General features: G+C 41.7%; 1 long non-coding RNA gene across 1 annotated transcript; it reads left to right on the forward strand.

The window, feature by feature from the left end:
- The first annotated feature begins 402 nt into the window (after positions 1-402).
- LOC116440929 lies at positions 403-10853 on the forward strand. Its single transcript, XR_004238807.1, has 3 exons — positions 403-844; positions 7600-7734; positions 8974-10853. It is a non-coding gene; the product is annotated as an uncharacterized LOC116440929 (long non-coding RNA).
- Positions 10854-17807: the final 6954 nt, after the last annotated feature.

A 17807-nucleotide genomic window follows, 5' to 3' on the forward strand; every position in this document is an offset into this window, starting at 1 on the left:
ACATGTTAAGACTAAATTCTGGGAACTGATTTAAGCTCTACCTGAGAGGGACTGTTTGTACCTGAGTGTGTGGGTGCATGCAGGAGAAGGGCCTGAATTAGGTTTTCTGCTGAGTTTGTCAGTTCATCAAGACACGCTGTTCCATAACAGAGAGCCAGCCCAGGCCTGTGTCCAGATGCTCTTCAGCTTCACAGAGTTTACAGACTAAATACAGAGCTACCTTTTGGGAATGTCTTTAATCTGTATTTCCACCTACTCTTACTAAAGCAGAACCCAATTCTGCAGTCCCTCCATGGGAAGCAGAAGTGTATCCATGAGAGTAAGTGGAGCTAGCATGGATATTTTATGGTAGCCTGAGTAAAGGGGGGCAGAAATTGCTTGTAGTGATAGCTCAGCCACCTGTGTCCTTTACCCAAAAAATACAGCATTTAACACTGAAGTCCTAATGCTGAGTCTGAAGTGAAAATGGGGAATGAAAAAGCACACAGCTGTGAGCTGACACTTTAGACTATGAAAAATGTCTTCCACACTTTTTAAGTCTTGGTTTGTCTCTTCAGGAAACACTTAATATGGCAGTGGGGAAGTGTTATTAAAAAAGCAAAATGAGAAACCTGCTTCATTGCCTGGTAACCATACAAGCTTTGTAAAAACCAACATGAGAATAAGTGACCTCCTGTCACTCCTTAGCCAGAAGTTAAATTTGGAAAATAATAGGGCATCCCACAAGGATGGGATAGGAGGCAGAGAGGCTTTCTGTATTCTGCCCTGGTTTTGCCCTTTCTTCACTCTTTCTCCTTTGTGTTTATGTGAAGAGGATATTGATTCCATAAGTGACAGAGGCCAGGTAAGTCAAAGCTCTGCTTTGTTTTTCTGTAGGGAGGAGGTCAGCCTTGTTCCAAATCTAATGCTCCTGGCGTGCTCTCCTCCTCCTTGTGCTGCCTGGGAAGTCTCCGAGAGCTGCCGGTTGCATTTACTCTAATGACTGTTTTTCTCCCTCTCCCTCCCCCTCCAAGCTTACTAAGCTTTTTCTTTCAGCATGACCAATAAAGCATGAATGCAAATAGGCCTGAGGGTTTTTTTTCCCTCCTTTCATTTTTATTTTGCCACTTTTAGAAGTAACTGAAGAAAACAGTGTCATTCTGTTCCAGAAGAGCTTTTATACCAAGCTGACACTGTACATTTAAATATGTATTGCTTCCTCTATCATTTGCATTTTAATGTTCCAAACCAATAATCACGAAGTCTTGTGTGAAAATGTGAAATAATAAGGATGGAGAGAAGCTTGGATCTGATTCTAAACCTTGTTGAATTACACCTAGAGGTGGCAATTCTGTGAGGGACCGCTCTAAGAAATTTATTTAGGTAAATGTAGATGTTCTGCAAGAGACTGTGCTGAATTGCCCTGAGTGTTTGTGTAAAGACCCCAGCCTTTATATACTGAGTCTGCGCAGCCTAGCAGGCTTTTTCCAGGGCAGCTGGTGCCCTGGTAATGTGTCTTCACTCTGTTTTGGAGGAGTTGCCCTCCAGGTATGCTAAAGAGTAGACCCCTTCATTATTTTGCCAATTGCTACTGATACCATTAATCTGGTGGCATTTCACCAGCGCGCTGCCTGCCTGAAGCTGGTCTGTAAACGGCACGTGGTTCATGTTACTAAAACAAGTGCCTACCAAAGGTCATAATATTTTTGTGTTCTGCTTCGTTATTGCCATCATTGAGCTCCACAGTATAGAACAGGAGGGCAGAATATCCTACTCAGATTTTACACTGTGGACGTAAGAATTTTGTCTTATGTGCAAAGTTACCCATTTGCAAGAAATTGTTACATTGTGTAATTTTAGAAAAGGTTTTTCAGTGCTTCTTTTGAATAATGCCTGTAAGTGAGGGCTTAGCTTGGAAGAAGTAAGTACTGGTGGCCCAGTTCTAGAAAAACATTTTTGTCTGCAATTTATTCTGCTTTTTTTTTTGCTTTCAAGAGAAAAAAAATCCAGCTATAAAAGCAAAATACATTTCTTGTATCACAGCTGTCATGAATTTAAATTCCCTCTTGGATCCTTACCACACAGTGTATCTCCACTGCAATTTTACTCCTTTTATAAATATGAAGCACTGAAGAACAAGATATTGAATATTTGAGGTGTAAATCTCAGAGAAGTGTTTTCTTCTCAGTCTTAGGATGGAACCAGAAACAACCCCTTGAACAGCATGAGAACCAGTATGGATGTTTATTCAGAGCTGTAATGATGATCAAGATATTTCTCTTACACCCTTAATTAAACTGCTTTACTGTTTCTTTGCCTGCTTTGCCTGTTTTCCTTCCAGGCTTTCCTCCAGGCCACAGATTAACACTTTCATTATGAACAACTTTAGTAGGAAGCTAAACCCAGGTTACGAGGAATCTATCTCTTCCTCAACATTTTGCCCTCTCTCTGCCTTTCATCTTGGTAATGGTGCAATCAGTTTCAAGAGAAAATGAAGGTGAGAACAGCAAGTAAGGAGAAGGAGGAACAGAGTTAGAATAAGAAAAGTGTGGATACCTAGAATTTCCCCTGCTTTATACCCACAGATTTACTTTTTCAATCTTTTGTATTGTATTTCATTTCCAGTAAGGTTTCCCAGATATTTTGAGAAGCTGCTATATTATAATTAAATTAAGTCTTTGTATTTGCTGCTAACAAGATGTTATCTTCATCATTCTTGGAAGCCTGTCTTGGGTTGTGGGTTGATGTGGATTTGCCATCGGCACAGAATCATTTCCTGAACAAACACAAATTGTTAAAGCTCCCCCATTTCCTGGCTCATTGTGACACACACTACTCAACTCCTTGTGTTTAGGTAATAGGATTAAATGCAGGGATCACTCATATGGGCTGTGTGTTGGCTGATAAAGATCTCGGCAGAAAGAAGGGTTTAGTTTGAGCAGGTGGTTGGGCTCCATGCTGTAACCTCAAATGCCCTTCTGGAATTCAGTGCTGGGATGTAGAGACCTGGCAAGAGTCAGGTGCTGAGCCTCATCCACCCCTGCAGCCCTCTCACCCTGTCTGCAGCACAGTGCTGTGGCCTGGCTCCTGCCCTGTGCCCAAGGCACAGCATCTTGCACTGGAAAAGAAGCTCCATGAGAGGTCTGAACTCACAGAAAGAGGTGGGTGCCTGCAAATGGGATTTGTGAATGCCAGCACACTGATCAGATGCTACCTAAAAGAGATGGTAGGAAACAAAATACTAAGGAAAGGGGGTGGGTCTGGCCTGAAGCTTATTTGTGAACTCAGCCCTTGAGCTAGATCAGCCCTTTCTTGCAGAAAGCAGTGGCTTTTGTCTCCCTGTGAAGCACTCTTTCCAGGAACAAATATCTGCTTCCAACACCCCCAGCACCACGTGTCTCACTTTTACCAGGTAATCCTTGTCTGACCTCACCACTCAAAAGGGTTGGATGTTTTCAGGATGTCTCTCTCCTTCAACTTTTCCTAGTCTGCTCTGGGTTTCATACACCCATGGGACCAGGTGTTGACTCTCCTGTATCCCTGTGGATTCCCTGATCAGGTGCATGGGAGAAAGTGATGGCACTACCATTGGGTCTTCAGCACCATGTAAATCAGGGAGCTGTGCAAAGCTGTGGCTGTGCACTCCTCAGAAAGTGAGGATGCATTTGTCCAAAACCCTGATCCTGTGTGCCCAAAGAAAACAACCATGTGCAAGGTATTTTTCATCCTTCCAGGAGAACTTTGACCTCCCAAGGGTGTGTTTAGCAGCCTTGTCTGTGCCAAAAAAATTGGGAGGGGATATTAGCTTGGAACAAACTAATACTGGCATGTTTTGAGACTCCGGCTTTAGGATGCAGATGATGGAAACATCGCTGCGACACCCGAATCGCACTTTGGAGCCTAGGCTCAAACATTGCAGGAGCACACCTGAATGTTGCACTATCACATAACCCTTTTGTTGGACACAGAGTCCCTGATTTGCTTTCTGGTTGCTTTCAAGGACTGGAAGCACATTCTCAGACTTCCCACAGTTTCTGTGAAGTGCTCTAAGATGTTTGTTATTTACAGTGTTTCTGTTCCACGTGTTGATCTATATTGAACTCAAACCTCTCTGAAGAAAATGGAGACTACAGCATCTTCCCAAGCAGGAAAGATAAAAGTTTTCTGCTGTGGTTCTTGGGGTTTTGATCTGGTCTTTCAAGAAAGCAAGTGGGAAATTGCACACCCGAATTCCTGCCTGCACTAGCAAATCCAGCAGTAGACACACGTGCACACTTCCTTATCTGCCATGAGCAGGCAGTTATTCTGTGAACCCAGGAATATGAACTTCTTTATTCACATGCCTGTGAATGCTTCTGTCTGCATGTTTTTGACCACAGCGTAAGACTGAAACTGTCTAATGTGCTTGGAGAATTAAGGGATCTGCTAAAAAGAAGTCCTGAGATAAACCACAAACGTCTGTAACTCAGCTGTGAGCCAAGAAGAGTCTGAGCAGTCATACAGAAATAGGAAGTCTTGTCAATATAGATGGGAGGAAAGGAGGTGAGCAATAAGGGTAGTAAATATGGGAAGTATGTTTACGCTTTAAGGGTGTTGCCTTATTTTGGAGGGTTGAAGTTTGTGAGCACTGGTGCTGTACAGGGTGAATGTCATCTCAGCAGTTTCTGACTGCCTGAGCTGTTAGCTGCTGTAAGGAAAACGAGACTTGAGCAGTACTATTCTGCATGCTTCCCATGTCTCTTGTGCTTGTTCCTGGTTTTCTTGTGCATGCAAGGGATAGGAAAAGAAAAAAAAGGTGCTATTTGTACAGTCCCCAGGCTGCTGGCCCTGAACTAGTTTGCCTGTTCCCTTTCATGCCATTTTTGCTGAATTTCAAGATGGTTCAAGCAACACTACTCTGTGGCTACACCTAAGCATGACCCTTGTGATGGTTTGTGATCCCTCAGGTCATGGTCATCACATTGACTGTCTTGGAGATGGAAAAAATGCATAAAAATAAGTATTGCTTTTGCTGTCTGATGGATAGAGTTTCAGGGAAAAAAGATGAGGAAATTGTTAAGATGGTAAGTTATGGATTTGTTTCTGACACCCTTCCCTACATAAAGCAGCACAAAAATTCTCGGAGAGGATTTCTGTGGAAAAAGGTGCTTTTTGGCATGACCCAAGACTGCAGATCCTCCTACGCAAATTATATTTGTCTTCTTTTAAAGTGCACATATAGGATCAAACTCTGGTCCTAGGGGAAATCCATCTGATAAAAGAACACACATCACTCTGTAGTAATGCAACTGTAAAGTTAAAACGGAGGTCTAAACAGATCCAAATAGAGTAATTTAGAAAAGTTCTATTTCAATTTTAGCCATTTTATCTTCAGCTTTTCTTTAAATTCTGTTTACATTTTCCAGGTAGGTCTCAGTTTGAATGGGAAACAAAACAGAACATTTTATTCAAAAATGAAAGAATCCCATACCTCATATTCCAGTATTTTGAAGTCTTCCCGCCCCCAAATATTTTATCATGTGGCAATAGATAGAGTGTAACAGACCCTTAGTAGCAAGCTGGAAATTCAAGGAATCAGCCTTTTAACAGAGTAGTGTTTAATTTTGAACTAAATTAATTTTAAATTTATTTTTATTTATTAAAAAACACTGTTATTAATAAGCCAGAAGACTGCAAGTACTTAAGCATGACATTGAGAACATGAGGGTTTTCGTCCATTGCAATTCCTATGTCATGTGTCAAAAAAATTTATACGATACAGAATTTGGCTAGTCTTTTTCTGTAGTTAATGCGTAAGTCTAGGTATTCTGTAATTATTATAATATACAATAATGAAACAATAATTTCATTCCTTCTACATAATGGGCTCTACCAGCTTTAATTAAACCTAACAACCTCATTAGTGAATATCATTATATTGGCTTTAGGGAGGCAATACTATCTAGTGAATACAGGATTATTAAATCACTGGAGATCTGCTGTACCAGATGTGCCACCGGGCTGCTGTTTGACCTTGGACGATTGGATTGAAGTCTCTGGGCCTCTTTTACCCCCATGCCAAGTGAGAACCGTCATGTTCCATGTCCTTGGTCCATGGCATTACATGGATTACAAACATCCTGTTTGAGCACTGTACATTTGCTAGCAGAGACACAGAGAAGTCCTGCCCAAGATTCGTGAGATAAAACATTGTCAGCTCCTGGCATGGGGATCCCCGGATGCTCAGTATCTTCAGTAAAAATTAAGTTTCAGTGAATTAAAAGAACATTCATTCTGCACTGTCTTTCTCACTTTGTGCTGGTTTGGCACAGGCTGCACACCCTGTGCATCTGCTGGTGTTCAGATGCCCACCTGGGACCATGGCCTAGGTTCACATGCCCACTCACCAGCAGAAGAGGTGCCACTGCCCCACCACTTCACACATGTGCAGAAGAGATTGGATTGAGTTTTGTCTCCCTTTGCAATTGAATTTACTTTGTGACCCTTTGTGGCCCAGACTGCACTAGGGGTCTTTGCCTGGGTGGCTGGATGCTTGTGTTGGACAACATGAAAGCCTCCAAAAACTGAAGTGGCTTGACCTAAAGATGTTAGGACTTCAGAACTGGAATTGGAGCCACCTCCCTGATGTGAGCAGCTCCTAGGTGGTTGTTTCCCAACAGAAACAGGTCATGTTTTCTGAGGAAAGGCAAACAGGGCAGGAGAGGCTCACATCAGGCTGCCAGCAGGTGCTGGGGGATGCAGGATAAAGCATCAAGGCACCAGCAGGTGAAAAGGCCTGAAGGAGAGCAGCTGCAGGTGGATACAACAGCAGGGATTGATAACACTTGAGCTACTGGAACTCACTTTTCCCTCAAATGTTACATATTTTGTATTGTTACCAGCAGCAGGGAGCCTGGTTTAACAGAACTGGTTTCTCCAGTTGCCTTTTTATCTCACCTCCCTCCCTGCAGATGATGTATCTTGTGATTCTTGGGTACTGCAGGGAGCCCCAGTTTTGTTATGCTCTCTTTAATATGGGAATGCTTCAAATCCATGTTTGTGGGGCACAAAACAGTAAGTTTCACTGACCATGGTTCCAGGTGGAGCAGGTATAGAGACAGGTGGGACAGGGCTTCTGGAGGTCAAATTGCTGACCAGGGTGCATTATGTACAAAACACACACACTGCTGTTTCTGGCAGCCTTAAAGTGAGGAGAAGAAACAGCTGGGGAATAAGGAATATTGTCATCCTTGGTGCTTGGAAGGCAGATGCTACCTGGTTAGAGGTTGGAGAAAACTGGTCATTCATGACCACTAACTGGTCAAAATGGCAGCAAAGCCAATGTAGATTTTTCAGAAATGCACAGCCATAAACTTCAGTTTATGAAAAAATTAGTGTCACGTGAATTGGTTATTGGAAAAAATAACATAAATGTTTATACATTAGTATGCTTAAGATGGTGTGTGTCTGACTTTCTTCTATTTATAGTAGCTAAATTCTCAGATACACATTGAAGTTAAATTCTTACCACCAGTGTGAAACTGTACTGAGTTTAAGGTCTGTGCCTTCAGTCTCAGGGGGGTTAGCACTGGAAAAGTGTGGATGACTGCAAGTTGCAGCATAAAGTTGAAATCTTTTCAGATTTACCCTCTAGCATTTTGAGGTGATTCATTCGTCATGTTGGCTCAGTCCCTGGTTTCTTTTAAAAGAAGACGTGCCAAAGCAGAGGGTCATGTGAACGTCTGTCTGCTTTCGAACACCGACCGCCATTTTCCAGTAAGTGCCAAGCTTTACCTAGTTTTGACTTTGTTACCCAAACTGACTATCTGTGCTCCCAAATGAACCTATGAAATGCAGATAGTGACATCATTACTCTTATTATTAGATGTTACTGACATTAATTTTTTGTGTAAAGTAGCTGCGACCCACCATGAGTGCCAAAGATGCTGAACTGAGACAAATTGCCACAAAACAATTCCAGTGTCCAACCCTCCAGTTTCTGCCCTTGCTGAACTTCATATAAATAGGTGTATAGCACAAAGTGTAGAACTAGCAGGTTGAATCTCAGGATATGCATCTGTAGAGCTATTACTTACTCTCCAAAAAAAGTTAGGCTTCTTTCAGCTACCTTAGATAAAAATAGAGAGGTAGCTTTGAGATGTTAAAATGGAATAAATTCCCAACTGTTTTGTGAAAATCAGTGGGAGAATGCAAAAGCAAGGTGAAAGAAGGCCCACTGGCATCATGCAGCTGTAAATGGGGCTCCCATTCCCTCCAGAGGAGCAGCACACCCCTGCTGGCCCTGCAACAGTGGTATCAGCAGCACCATTTCCACCACCATGTGCTGGTCATCACCCAGCCAAGAGCACTAGCTGGGAGGAGAGCAATGCTAGGAATAGTGGAAGAACTGCGGACTCTAAAAGAGGAGGATGGGATTTAAAGAAAAGTAAGACAAAAATCCCAAGGAACTAGCAAGAAGAGCTTTCTCTTGTTCCTCCATGCAGAAGGAAATCTGATATTTCACTTCAAAGTACTAGGATTAATTGAACCAGCCCTTTAGATAGTGAGCTGCACTTGTCTCATGGTTTCTGAAATCCAGAATGCTTTTCCTGGTAATGCTTTCATTGCTAGTACAAACACTGTAATTTTATTTCTATGCACAAGATGCTCAGATATATTAGATATGTCTAATATATGGTGAATTCAATTATTTATCTTCCTAAAACGTAAACTTTGCGTGTCCCTAAGATACGAGATTGATGCATGGATGCCTCATACAGCCACACAGTTCCAGAAAATGCAAACACATTCACAGGCAGTCTGGACTCGGAATTGTCATGTGCAGGCCACCAGCAAATACAATAGCCATTTTCATTCAAGGAATCCTGGTGCTGGAGTCAGGGTGTATGTTCTGAGAGAGCCCTTTGGTCTCCCGTTTGTCCCAAGGCACTGGAAACAATAATGAGATCATGCTCAGAGCACATCTGCATTATTAACTCTTTTTTTTTTCTTCAGGAGAAAACTGAGGCACAAGAAAAAGAAGACTTGAGCAAGACAGCATTTAGCAAAATTTGGTATGGATATTTACTTGTGAAGATCCTACTGTTTATCCTTAATTCTGAGATCACCTTTCCATGATGCAGGAACTGTTTCCTCACAGATATGTGGGGATGAGAGAGAAACAGTGCAATGCTGAAATTTCAGCTGTGACTGCAGCCTGAATTGGCCACAGCTTCTCATGCTAGAGGTCATTAATTTGACAGGTTGCTGCTGTACAAATCCCACAGCAGTACAGAAGCAAAAACCAGATGATTTCCATCATCTTCTCATAATTGTAAACAAAAGACAATGAGAAACATCAGGGAGTCACATTTCACTGGAGCATAGAGACAGTGGGGGGCATAATTAGCATTGGAATCACATCTGCATCAAATTCAAAATTAGTAAAAATAAAGAAAATTCTTCACTTCTCAGATGAAAAGCAGCAATTCTTCTATGCATTGCATTTTTTATTAAAATTGCTTTTCTTACTACTTGCAAGATTTAAATAAAAGATCTGCAAAAATAGGCAATTTATTTTTCCAGCCATCTGAGTGGGTATGTTCCCCACATGTGCTATTCATGATTTTAACAAAGGAGGGTGGATAGATACCGAATTGTTTCTGGATTATCATCTTTCAGCAGCAGCCAGATCAGCTTTTCTGCTCTTTTCTATTAGATTATGATCCCTTCATGAAAGATGATGCAGACAAAAGTCACACCTCAAGGAGACATGACGGAAAGTAGGAATTTGCAGGTGTTCTGTTTGCTTTCTTCCCTTTGCAACCTAGACAGAATGAGTGAGGCTTGGATGTCTGCACTGAATTGGTTTTGGGGAAAGATGTGCTCTCATGCACAGAACACCACCCTGAGTTTCAGGATACTGGGAACATTTCTTCCTGTGCCACTGTCTGTTAGGTGACCTTGGGGAAAAACCCACTTCAGGCCCAAACCTTGGTTTCCCTCAACTGTAAAATGAGGTCAGTTATGCCAAAGTCTTATAGGAGCACTATGGATGAAAAGGTATCATAAGAGCTACCTATGCATTATCATTTCCTGGGATAATGGACTCCAGTCTCCTTCCTCAAAGGTGTTTTGGGACCTTAAGGTGAAGAGTGCCTGCTTAGAAACAGGCATCATAGACATGGAAATACTTAATTTATTTACCCTCATCCCTAATTTATTTACTTTTACCCCTATTGGGAGCCTCGCAGGGTAACTGGCTGGTAGGACAACACAAAAACTCTGTGTCCTGGCATGGCTCTCCCTAAAGCAACTAGGCAAGGACACAAGGCTCAGGGACATCCCTAGGCACCTCTGCCATGTCCACCCTGGACACCCGACTCAAGGCAGTGTTTATTTCCTCAATACATTGACATGGGGAGCGCAGAGCATTTGCCTATGCCCAGGGACTGAGCTATGTGGAGCTTCAATGTGAATTGTAATTTAAAGCCTTTATCTAAATACTCTTTGCTAGCATAGATCAAACAGTGGAAGCAGAGCTGACAGGTTAATCCCATTGACAGGAGATTTCAGTATTTCCAAAGCAGGTTTTGTCTGGATTTGGAGTGAAACCCCCGAGGCTGCTGTTCATCCTGGGAGGGAGCAGCATCTCTGTGGAGAGGAGATGGTGGAAAATGGGGCAGGGTTCAGCCAAATCCAAGCTCTGCCAGAACTGTTTCTAAAACTAGCAAATTATGGAACATTTTGACCTTGTTAGCCAGCATTTCCAACAATAAAAACAGTCAATTTTTTTCTCTTTCCTGAGCAACCCTATTCTGATAATATACAATACATATTTGTCCAAAAATATATCAGCAAACCACAAAGCTTGCAGGTTTACCTCCAAAATTTCAAAAGCTTCATGACCTCTTTGAATATTTGAACCCTTTTATTCATCTGCTCTTCTGAAAATGTAGAGAAAGGCTACATGAGAACAGCTCTTCTTAAAACAATTCTCAACATAGATGAGATAATCTTTACATTGCATTTGAGCATCCATCCTGCATACCTCCCTCTGATTCTAGGTCTGATCTGTACCCACATAAGCATAAGGCCAGCCTCTGGCTAAGCTTTGAATGCCACTGAAAACCCACAATAAATAATTGCTCTTCCTGAAAAGAACTTGTCCCAACAAGCGGAAATCATTTCATAATGGCTTGCAAGATTGTAATTCTTCAGTCTCCAAGCCCCAGTGACACAATAAGATAATAAATCTCACTGAAGAGTGAGGTGTGCTGTAATTGATGGGAATATGTAGACAGAGAATGTAAATCTCAAAGTACATCTGGAGCATCTGAACAGGTGATATGTACACAGTGAAGATGACAGAACTGGGCGTTTTTCACTTGGCGTCATTAAAATTTGTTTGCCAAGCTTAATTGTAAATGTGATCTCTAATCTCAGTTTTCCATATTTCATTTGAAGGCATTACTTGATAATTCCAGTGGTGTTGCTGATGATTTGTGTGGCTGAAAAGTAACATTAGGTCACAATTCTGCTTTCTCAATTTGGTGCAAACATGAACAGCTTCTCTTCATCACCACTGTATCTCTCCAGGAACCACTGCATATGTGACACCACAAAAAGTCTGTGTTGTCTCTGTGACACATTGACAGGCATGCCCCAGCTTGGGGGTCATGTCACCAATTTTCACTTAGTCAGCTGAAATAATTCACACTCCCTCATGGACAACAATACAGTGAGGGATTTTTTTTTTTTTAAAGGGTTTTTAAATGGATTTAACAAAGTAACAAAACTCCACTTGCAATCAGTGTTGAATGATAGTTAATAAATGCAGAAGAACTTGAGATTAGCAAGCAAATAAATCATTACAAAAAATAGTTAGGCTTGCCATTGTAAAATATGCTCTAAATTTCCTGGGTATTGAAAAGTAATGTGCATTTTGACCTATTTTCTTATTTGAGAGCATATCATTAATTATTTCTTACAAAAACATTACATAAAAAAAGCCATTGTATCTGTAAATGAATGGTAAATCACAGCTTAACTGAGATGAAAAAAAACCTGCTCTGTGAGTCTTCCTCTAAATATTACTTTTAGATTTTATAAATGTAAACCTTCTGCATCCAATATAAGCATATTTTGTAGCTAATTAGATTGATTTACATATTGTTGTATAACAGAAAAAACCCCCTCATTTCTCTTGGTGGAAGGAATGACTGAAGGTTGAGCTCCTTAGAGACACCAATCCTTCCCCACTTTTGCTCTTTGTTTTCAGGTATTTTCTCTTACTTAGAATATTCTCCTTGCCCTTCAGACTCATCCTCCCCCAACCTGAAGGTTGAATTTAATATGGATGGAAAGAGAGACTGTTGATTTGTGATAATGTCTAAGAGGCTGGGGCACATGGGCCCAAGAAAATGTCACTGATTTGTGCTTCTTTTCTTCCCTAGCTAATTCAGAAAATTCTTGATCAATCAAGCGTAGTCCTACGAGCACTGGAACTCATGTAGCAGATCTCTAAAACACTGTACTTCACCTTCCTGTCTTAGTTGCAAGAGTTGGAAATGTATCCATAGGTGTCTCATAGTTTGAAGATGTAGGGGTTAAGATCTTTGAGCCTTTGGCTTAATGATCTCCTGTGAAGTCTCTTCTATGGCAGATTCTGGAGGGAATCATGATTCTTCTCACCATGGCTGCGCTCTGCTTTTTCTTTCTTGAAGCTGCATGCTGGACAAACACATCATCAGCAACAGTGTTGGCAGCTCCAGATTCAGCCTGCAGTCCAACAGCTAGGCTTGAAAATAATAAATTGTATTATGATAAAATAATTACTTCATTTCGTTAAAATTAAAGAAAAAATTACACAAGCTGTGTTTGCAAGAGGAAAAGCCTTATCATCAATCACAACACATAAACTGTTTTAGATGCACTGTTTAAGTTCTCTTTGAAGGTAAATATTTTATTATGCCTTCAAAACACTAAGAGTTTATAGTTTATAACAAATGAGAAAATCAGGTTTCTATGTATGTATCCTTTGGTTTCACAGCTTACTTCCCCTCTCTTTAAACATACTCACATTCAAAGAGTCTATTGCAACATCAAGCTCTGGGAAATTAGTTTACAAATTGAGGTTGGTTTTCAAGGAGTGCTTGCATGCTTAGAGTTTGTGTTGATGCTTTCCAGAGGTCTTTATAATCTATAAAGAGGCCATGCAATTTGGATAAAATAACAAATGATCAGATATTCAGAGGCTGTTTCAGTTCCTGGAGAGGGGAATCCTGGCAGAATACTCTTTCTTTGAATGGCACAGAGGACTTTGCGCAGGGAAGGAAGGAAAGTTACTGTACATAAACAAGCACGAGCACTCAGTTCCTGAGCTCCAACGGTACTGGAATGCTCAGCCCCACTGCCTGTAGCACTGATGGTCAACTTCATACACACACAGTGATGTATGAAAGTTTCTATCAACAAACAAGCAGCCTTATGTACTGATTTATGTCTTAACTTGGAAGAAAGGAAAGCAGTGGAAAGAACAAAAGTTAAGTCTCAATGTGAGAGAGCACCGCACATCTCCACCGCCTGAAGGCTTCAAGGACAAAACGGGTGATCTGTTGTGTGGCACAGTCATGATCTTAGCAATGCAAATACACAGGAAACAAAAGGCAGCACAGTTTGAAGCTACAACTCATCTCTGAATCACAAGAAAGGCTTCTCACCTGGTATATGTCTGATTGGAGGCCTAACGCTGCATCTAATTAGATGTGTCAGAAAAGAAGAGCTTGCAAAAATCATTTCACAACTGTTCTGTTCTTTAAGGAGAAAAAATTCTTCCTTCAAATGTGTTACAGTCCTTCTAAGAATGTGCATGCAAACACATACAAAATTACCTGCTTGGGGATTTCGAAGCTTCAGTGTTTTGATTTCTCCTTTACATTATTTTTCTGTGGATGCAGAGAGAAATAAAGATGAACTCTAACACTGGAAAGTCAAGAAAAAAGGAACTGTTGACCTAGCCAGTTAACAAAGAGATCTCGCCCTGGGCATGGCAGGCAAGTGCCTCCTCCACCCAGACTTTAGTTCTTCAAGGACATTAATGTGATTTTTCATGCAGTAACAGTTTGCTCTTGCCAGTGCATGTCTAACAGCTTACCCTGTGGCTCTGATCTATTAGCAGTGATGAATTCCAGTCAAGGGAAACAAGTTAAGCTGCAGTATGTCTTGAACTTTAAAACATGACAGAGCATTAATGAGGACCATCACTGGCTTATCTCCATAGAGTGGTGCCTGATAGCTCCTTTGCTTCTATGTTCTCTACCAATAGTGATTTGCAGGAATTTCTCTAGAATTCAAACTCTCCTTTCCCCAGTGTTGCTCACTGATCACAACAGCCCCTGTATGTTTCTGGGAGCTAACTTTTTTTAGGCTGCACCTGTAGTAGTAATCTCCAAGAGAAGAGTCAAGCATATGGAGAGGGCATCCTACCAGGATTGGTCATCTATTCAGTAGCATGTGCTGGTTTAACTGTTCAAGGCTGTACTCTTCACACTGCCACAGTAGTGGGCTGTAGCGAATCGCTTTCTGCTTGGAATGCTTTATCTCCTGTTTCCATTCCCAGTCCTGCTGACAAATGTTTGGATAGGTTTTCTGGTTGGAGGATGAGCTGCAGTATACATGTGTGTCGGTAGAGCTGGCGAGGAACAAAGACATGCTGAAAACATACTAGAATTAAAAAAACTCTAGGCTACTCAACATAAAAGCCAGCAGCAAAGGTTTAAACCCACCACAAAGGCTGAGAATCTGCAAGTTAAGGCACAGCACCCTCTGCTTAGCCCACATCACCCTGCCTTGGGGCTGTGCTGTGCAGTGCACCAGAGAGCTGCAGCATACCTGTGGGAGTGAAGCAGCACCACTAACAGGATCTTCAGGTCCTCGAGAGTTCAGGTTTTCTCCCATGCTTGTCATCCCCCTGGAGAAGCTCCCTGTAAACACCTGCAACGCCACTCTGTTTCTCCTCTTTCCAGTCTGCCCTCACGCCCCTCCGTGGGGACAAGAGCGGCAGGGCTGGAGGTGAGCCTGGCATCTCACCTGGAAGGTAACAACAGTGTGTCCTCGTGGGAATGGCATAGCTGTAGCTTCTTGCCTGGCAGATTGTTTGCCTGTTGGGGCTGTCTTTTGTTCCGTTTGTGCAGTAGCTGGCACAATGGGGTCCTGGCACAGCATTTTTAAATACTGGCATCATGCAAATGGAAGACTCATCCCCATTTGCCTTCCAACAGAGCAGCTGGTTTGGAGCCACTTCTCCAGTAAAATGGAAGGAATCTTCACATTTTTCGTATTGAGGCATGTGCTATTTGCTAAACAACTGGGCACTCCTGTGCAGATGTCACATCCTCAGGAAGGTTGCACTACCTTTGCCCAGGACAGAAGACCTCACATTGAGTTGCTGGCTTGTGCTATTCCTCTGCTTCTCTTGCTCATGCCCAAGGAAGTCTGTAACCCCAGACTTATTCGAGGTGGATGAACCAGCACAATGAGTGAGAGCAAGGCCATTGCTCAGAGCTTTACTGTTGTCATCTGGAGCATTAGAAGCTTTCAGCTTTAACCTTTTACCTGTTTTTTTTACCATTTCTCTTTAACTTTTTACCCTTTTTTTTGTTGTTGTTTTTCAGCAAACAAAAATGATTTGTACTGGGGAAATGCTTGCTACTAGCATTAGATCAGCTCCTCTGGAGTGTAGAATATGCTTGCTGTATCCATGGGGCAGTAGTAGGACAGGGACCTTTTGTGGTGCGTCTGATGCAATGATAGGTTTAATAGGAAGCTTGTGCTCTCAGCACAATGGAATCTCTGGGAGGAAGAGCTAACTTCTGGTGGGCATCCCCTTTGCTCCCAAGGCAGCTACAAACTGCTTGAAAAAATCCTGCTTTTTAATCAGAACTCAGATCCTACTGCCACAGACAGAAATTAGCCTTGTGCTTTGCTCATCTTGTTACCACCTCTGACAGCGCAAGGGCCTCAGGCTCACTAAGCCCTCACGGTGACTGACCCTTCTCCCAGCTGCTTTGTTCCACACACAGCAGAAGTCTGCAGTGCAAAAAATTAGATGTCCTCTTCTCCATGACACAGGGTCAGGATTATTCCTCTCCAGAATATATGCGTTTGGCCCCTCAAAGACCAAAGATTCAAGTAATGTTACTTCTGCAGCTCCCTGAGCAAGCATTCAAAATTTAATAGATCTCACCATTACTATATTTTCACTGATGTCTCCCCTGCACTCTTTTCATGCCAGCAGCTTACTTGTTTTTCTAAGCCTAGGTTTTAGCACAATCATTTGACAATAACTGTTTATAATGGGCATCGCGAGAGATGTGAAGTTCTGAAAACTTCTGCAGCGGAAGGAATGCAACAGCAGTTTCCTCTACCCAGGCCACAGCCTCAATTGCCACAAATCAGCATGGATTCACTGCCAAGCATAAAGTCTGCACTCCTTTACATCAGCAAGAATACCTGCCTAAGAATTTCAGACCCACGTATAACAAGGTTAAATTTTTCTCTCTTCTTGTTTCTGAAACCATGCTGAATTTTAAGCTTTCTTAAATCCACCCCAGTAATTGTCATTCCTTTGAGCCAGAATTATTGACAATCAAATTTATCTATAATGAACAAGAAGAGAGATTGAAGAAAGGTTTTCTATTTTGGATATTTTTTTGTGTGTCCTTTTAGTGTCCTTCCACAGTCCTAATTCCCTCCCTCCCTTACCTGAAGTCCTTCATGCCAATGCCTCTGAAAAAAACCTGGAAAACAGAGTATGTTCTTTTGGTTTTGGTATTTTTCTTTCCCCAGCCTTATTAGCTAGCACTGTATACATCATCATAATTGTGGTAAGATGCTGTCAGCATCCCTGCCTGGTTTCACAGATTGCTCTGACTGCTTTCCAAGCATCCCTAAGAATAGCTCAAGACAGTGATGTATGATGGTGAGTAGAAGGCTGTCGTTATAATGGCTGCTCTCTTCCCATGGATTTATATCAGGAATCACAAACATGTTAGACTGGAGAATCTCCTTTGAAAGTCTGGGGTGGAAGAGGTGGGCAAGAAGAAGCTGAGATGCATATACTGTATTCCTTATATCCTCTGACTCTGAGCAACACTGAACACAGATACCATCTAAAGCTAGTTATCAGTGTGCTGTTTGTTCATTCTGAGCAGGCAGATTATTTGTAATTGTTAATCTGTATTGTTGTACTACCTGAAAATCAAAGCAGAGGGCACTTGCTGGAGTAATGACCTTGTAAAGAAAGGCAGCACCTTGAAGCTGCTGCTTATTGTGAAGGGTTCAAAAATGGATATTTCATACAATATTTTTTGTGTCTTCCACTTCTTACAGAGGCAGATGCAGCAATAAATGCTGCATGGCTGGGAACCAAACATACATATGAGCACATTCTTAAAGGTCGTCTGTCAACTAATTCAAGTTTTAGAGTCATGGGCAGTTCTTGAAAAGTGTGCAAAAGCTTCCTCGTTGTTCCCTCTGCTTGACTTTTATGCCCATTAGCAGCAACACAGATAATTAACTGCAGACTAGCTGTTCCACTGCTGAAATTTGCAAACCTGCCACATTGCTATAATGAAAGATAATGCCTTTGGGGACAAGAAAAGTATAGATTTTTTTCCCAGAAACATATTTTGTAAAAGCAAGCAAGACATCACTCTACCAATGTTTTCAAGCCTTTACTGATCTGTCCAGAGCTTGTCTTTAGGACATCAGACTGAAGAATTCATGCCTCTAGGACAACAGGTTGAAGAATTCATTATAGAGTTCAGAGAAATTTTTTTTGCTTTCTC

Source organism: Corvus moneduloides, chromosome 3 (genome assembly GCF_009650955.1).
Source record: "Corvus moneduloides isolate bCorMon1 chromosome 3, bCorMon1.pri, whole genome shotgun sequence".
NCBI lineage: Eukaryota > Metazoa > Chordata > Aves > Passeriformes > Corvidae > Corvus > Corvus moneduloides.